Genomic DNA, 5,894 nt, shown 5'->3' with positions numbered 1-5,894 from the left:
GAGTTCACCTACGACACCAAGCGCGCAGCCAAGCACATCATCTGGCGAATATTACGAAGGTTGAACCCTCTGCTCGCTTTTCGAAGGTCATCTCGCAACTCCATGGGTTTATTCCAAATACTTTTGAATTAGCTAAAACTCCGCAGCAAGCACCGTGGACGTGCAGTTCTATCGACATTAAACTGACCATCCCCGGTGTTACGCAAAAAGCAGCAACCCCAACACCTTTTATGATGCAGCTAACACTTGAGTATATACATCATGCCTATCTCTCATCGCGACACATATATACGGACGGGTCAACTAACTTTATACCATCACCCATTGGAGCCTATATTCCGTCAACTAACACGACAATCAAAACGAAACTGAGCCATATTACATCCTCGACAGCAGCTGAACTTGCGGCTATCCGGGCAGCTGCTGCCTACATCAGCACTCAAAACCCCCGAAACTGGACAATATTTGTAGACTCTAAGTCCTCTCTCAGCGCACTCATGCATAAAAGAAAGAATAACGTAAATGCTCAACTGATTTATGACATAATGCAGAAATTCCATGATGTGAGGTGTCAGGGACATGAAATTGTCTTGCAGTGGGTACCGGGGCATAGTGGCATACCCGGCAACATCTGTGCTGACAAACCTGCTAGGGACGCCCACGAAGCTGATAATACCTGTGCAATTCCTCTGTCAAGGACAGATGCAAATGATATAGTCCGAAAAATTGGGAGAGAAATATCATCCAGACTATGGACAGATCCATGCTACTATTATGCGCACTTGAAACATATTGACCCGGAATTAAAGTTCCGAATGCCGGGAAATATAAAACGACGAACAGAAACTGTGCTGCATCGAATACGCTTGAATGTGGCTTTTACTAGAAAATATCTTCATATGATCGGCCAAGTAGATTCACCGCATTGTACAGCATGCTCAACAACACACGACATTAAACATGTACTCTGCCATTGTTCACTATATAGTTCCCATTGGAAAATACTAAAACAATCCTTGAAGATACATGATCAGGACATTGAGCTCAGCCATATATTAGGACCCTGGACTTCAGTAGCAAAAGAATCCAAAGCAACCAACGCTTTACTCCGTTTCTTAAAGGACACCCGCCTGGACCAAGAGCTGTGAACTGACATCACTCTTTTTAATTTACGTGTGGCTATTTATTTTTCGCCAATCTTTGAGTGCGTATATATGTGTTTGAGTATGTGTGTGGGATGCGTGTGGGGGAGGGGGGATACGAGTGTATATGTGATCTCACTCTTTCTTTACTTCTCTACTCTGTCTGCTGTCTCTCTGCTCTCTTCCTTTTCACGCAAAGTAGCAAACCAGCACTCACAAGCAGGCTAACCTCTTTGCTTTCCTGTAAATAAACATACCTCTCTTCTCTTAGATCTCGCTTTTCTGATGATCAAAACTGGCCCCTGGCTTAATTCTTATATTGTGGAGGGAAGGCATAAAAATATCACGTGACTTGAACCGCAAGGGTAACTCGAGCCTACTCAAGTACGGTTTGAAATGCATATAAACCTCCTTTGCAGTATATTAAATTTCTTCTCCCCATAATAAAAAAAAAAACCTCACTTAATATTCTTTAAGATTGTACGCGAAGTACCACCGAAATCATAGAAGTCATCTCAATTAAAATTATATTGCTTCCATAAAAGAAGTTTAAGGTCCGAAAATGTATCTCCAACCAAAATTTGAAAGGCAACCCGACGTTCCAAAACCAACACGGTTTCTTCTTCAGGGGTGACTGAAGGCACGCGGACACAGCAGCAGCTCCCAACCTCTTCGTCTTCAAAAAAGAAAAGAAGAAAGAGAAAGGGAAAAATTAAAAAGAGAAGTTAGGAAATTGAAAAAAATGTAAAATAACTTTTTAGTTATGGAGATGGTCGTCTCTTCAACTTTTCCGTCAGGTCACGGAGGCCATGCGCGTACACAGAGGGCAGAGCGCCCAGCGACCTGTTTAGGTTTCCTGGCTTGTGTTGGATCTGCCACGATTCCAAGAAAAGTCTTCTTCGTAAATTGGGCTCTGTGTCCACCACGTGCGCGTTCGCGAACTCAATGCAATGGTCTAGGGTATCGCAATGTTCGGCGATGGCGCTGCGCTCACTGTCAAACTAAAGTGTCAAACTTCCGCACGTCGTTCTTGAGTTGGCGGATACGCTCGGAAAAGTTCTTCGTCTCGCCGATGTAGGTTGCGGGGCACTCTGAGCAAGGAATGGCGTAAACCACGCCCTGTGCTTTTTCTTTTGGTAGACGGTCTTTCGGTCTTGGCATAAACCTTCCCAGTGTGGACGTGGGCTTGTCGGCCACCAGAATACCTTCCTTTCCCAGTACTCGTGCGAGCGCTTCGCTGGTTCCCTTTACGTAGGGAACGCTGATGCGCGCGACTCGATGGGGCTGTCGTTCTTCTACTGGCATCTGGTTTTGTCTGGCGAGACCTCGGCGTCGGGCGATGCGCTCAATAAAGCTACTAGAGTAGCCATTTTTCTTTAGGTCTTCAATTATAGCCTTCTTCTCCTTCTTTCTATCGGTTTCCGACGAGCAGATAGTCGTTGCCCTACGCAGCAGGGTCATAACCACTGAGGCCTTACGACTCGTTGGATGGTTGGAGTCAAAATCCAGGTAGTGTCCGGTGTGTGTTGGTTTTCGGTACACCGCAAACGTCAGATCTTGTCCTCGTCAGTTCACCAGCACATCAAGGAACGGCAAGGTGCCATCCGCCGCACATTCCATGGTAAATTTAATGGCCGGCTCGATAGAGTTGAGGTGTGCCTTTCGAAGCTCCCACAACGGCAACGACACAACCTGCCGGCGGAAGAAGTTACAGCGCTTCGCGAACTTCGCGAAGATACGGAGATTGTGCTTCTGCCGGCTGACAAAGGAAAGTCAACCGTCGTCCTGGACCGGGAGGTATACGAGAAAAAAGGGACGGGATCTTCTTGGCTGCCATGCTTATGTAAAGCACAAGAAAGATACGACGCCACAGGTTCAGAGGTACTTGAACAAAATCCTGGCAGAGATTTTGAAGAATTTACCCTGAGTCAAAGAGCCTTTACTTTTGACTTTTTTGCAGGAATGGCTCCGCTCCAGGTTTTTATGGCCTTCCAAAGATCCTTAAACCCAACGTGCCTCTACGACCTATTGTGGACTTTACAACCTCACCGCTTCGGGCGCTATCCAATTATCTTCACCGGACTTTGGCTCCCCTCGTCGGAAACACGTCGACCCATGTAGAAAATGCTGGCCACTTTGTGGAACGCGCCTCGCAAATACATCTGAGCGACGGTGACATCATGGTGTCTTTCGACGTGGTGTCCCTCTTCACAAGTGTCCCAGTTCCCCTAGCAGTTGCTGCAGCCCGCGAAGCCCTCGAAAAGACAGCTTCTTGACCACAAAAACCAACCTCACTGTGGAGGAGCTGTGCCGTCTGCTCGAGTTTTGTCTCGGCAGCACATACTTCACCTTCAAAGGGGAGCTTTTCAAACAGGTCAGTGACACTGCAATGGCCATCTCGGTCACAACGGCGAACCTCACGATGGAGACAATCGAGCAAAAAGCGCTGAGGTATTTCCCCAAAAGCCTCAAAGTATTCGTGCGCTATGTGGATGATTGTTTCTGCATTCAGCAGGAACTGGACGTAACTAATTTTTTGGCACACCTCAACTCTATAGAGCCGGCCATTAACTTTACCGCGGAATGTGAGACGGATGGCACCTTGCCGTTCCTTGATGTGCTGGTGAACCGACGAGGACAAGATCTGACGTTTGCGATGTTCCAAAAACCAACACATACCGGACGCTACCTCGATTTTGACTCCAACCATTCAACGATCGAGTCATAAGGCCTCAGTGCTTTCGACCCTGCTGCGTAGGGCAACGACTATCTGCTCGTCGGAAACCGATAGAAAGAAGGAGAAGAAGACCATAATTGAAGACCTAAAGAACAATGGCTACTCTAGTAGCTTTATTGAGCGCATCGCCCAGCGCCAAGGTCTCGCCAGGCTAAACCAGATGCCAGTAGAAGAACGACAGCCCTATCGAGTCGCGTGCATCAGCATTCCCTATACATAAAGGGAACCAGCGAAGCGCTCGCACGAGTACTGGGAAAGGAAGGTATACTGGTGGCCCACAAGCCCACGTCCACACTGGGAAGGTTTATGCCAAGACCGAAAGACCGTCTACCAAAAGAAAAAGCACAGGGCGTGGTTTACACCATTCTTTGTGCAGAGCGCCCCGCAGCCTACATCGGCGAGACGAAGAACTTTCCCGAGCGTATCCGCCGACACAGGAACGACGTGTGGAAGTTTGACAGTAAGCGCAGCGCCATCGCCGAACATTGCGATACCCTATACTTTGTTTCACCTTATGTTGTACCGCAGCGAAGGCTAGAAGCGCGAGCTCATAGCACTGGCAGCTGCCCTTGCTGCACGAGAGCTTGTGCCGCCGAGATGTGCCATAGAGCAAAGGGCTCGTGCTTGTAGCCTCTCCTGCGGTACAGCACAAGGTGAAACAGAGTATAGACCATCGCATTGACTTCGCGAACGCGCACGCGGTGGACACGGAGCCCAATTTTCGAAGAAGACTTTTCTTGGAATCGTGGCAGATCCAACACAAGCCAGGAAACCTAAACAGGTCGCTGGGCGCTCTGCCCTCTGTGTACGCGCATGGCCTCCGTGACCTGACGGAAAAGCTGAAGAGACGACCATCTCCATAACTAAAAAGTTATTTTACATTTTTTTCTATTTCCTAACTTCGCTTTTTAATTTTTCCTTTTCTCTTTCTTCTTTTCTTTTTTGAAGACGAAGAGGTCAGGAGCTGCTGCTGTGTCCGCGTGCCTTCAGTCACCTGAAGAAGAAACCGTGTTGGTTTTGGAACGTCGGGTTGCCTTTCAATTTTTGGTTGGAGATAGATTTTCGGACTTTAACTCTCACCCAACCAGGCAGGTATCTGTCGAATATGTTTACATAAAAGAAGTTTGTATTTCTTAGAAAAAAAAAGGGAAAATCTGGATTGCATTAGCCCCTTTCATAAAGCGAGAGTGCCTTTCATTGTCAATAGAAGAACAGTGAGTGCGCAGGTGAGGTGATGGATGTTGATCATAATTTATGGCGAATTCACTGGTCGTTTTGGAGCGCGCCGGGATCGCCTTTTCTGGAGCGAGCCTATTTCGCTGGGCGATCGGGACCGAGGCCGACGTGTTTCACTGGTCGTTTTGGATTAGCTCCCGCTCCAGATCTCGATCTGGATCCGAGAAAAGTCGCTCCCACGATTTCGGCGGATTCAACCGGAAGCCAGCTGGGCCAGCCCTCGGCGCACACACGTGACTTCCTTTTTTGTGGGGCGTCTCGCCTGATCTCGCCCATCTCGCCTCAGAAGAAGAGGCACGTCGCGGGCTCCTAGATTGTCTCGACATCAGAAGAATTCGTAATGGCCGCTTGCTTACCCCTTGGCTCGACAGCCGGTTCGTTTTCCAGGAAAGAGAAGAGAAGGAAAATTGCCGGCGGTACAGTCATTCCGGCAATGTTTGCTAGAAGTGCCTGAGCCATCCCTGCCGCTCGTGCGTCGAGCACGTGTTAGCGCCGCGATTGCGAAAACGTCTTCGAAACGACCGCGGCGGCCGCGGAAAGGGGATTCCCGGGCAGTTGAATGACGGGAAGGCATCTGCCGATCTTGGAGCAGTGGTCATGTTCCACTGGGGATCCGTAGGCGGCGCGACCCCTGTTCGGATCGTGTGCTCCAGTCCGGATCTGATCAACTTATCCCGGGGCGCTCCAAAACGCCCAGTTGAATTCGCCATTAGAAATCCCGAGACTGTGGTAAACACACCCAAATCAGAGATTGCTAAATAGATTAGTCAGTGCAATGA

General features: G+C 48.6%; 1 pseudogene; it reads left to right on the top strand.

The window, feature by feature from the left end:
- Window positions 1–614: 614 nt before the first annotated feature.
- On the top strand, window positions 615–1,229 carry LOC120848545 (annotated as a pseudogene).
- The last annotated feature ends 4,665 nt before the right edge of the window (window positions 1,230–5,894 follow it).

Source organism: Ixodes scapularis, unplaced genomic scaffold, assembly GCF_016920785.2.
Source record: "Ixodes scapularis isolate PalLabHiFi unplaced genomic scaffold, ASM1692078v2 ptg000658l_1__unscaffolded, whole genome shotgun sequence".
Taxonomy (NCBI): Eukaryota; Metazoa; Arthropoda; class Arachnida; order Ixodida; family Ixodidae; genus Ixodes; species Ixodes scapularis.
The sequence above is the reverse complement of the archived record's forward strand: the minus strand, read 5'-3'. Positions and strand labels throughout refer to the sequence as shown.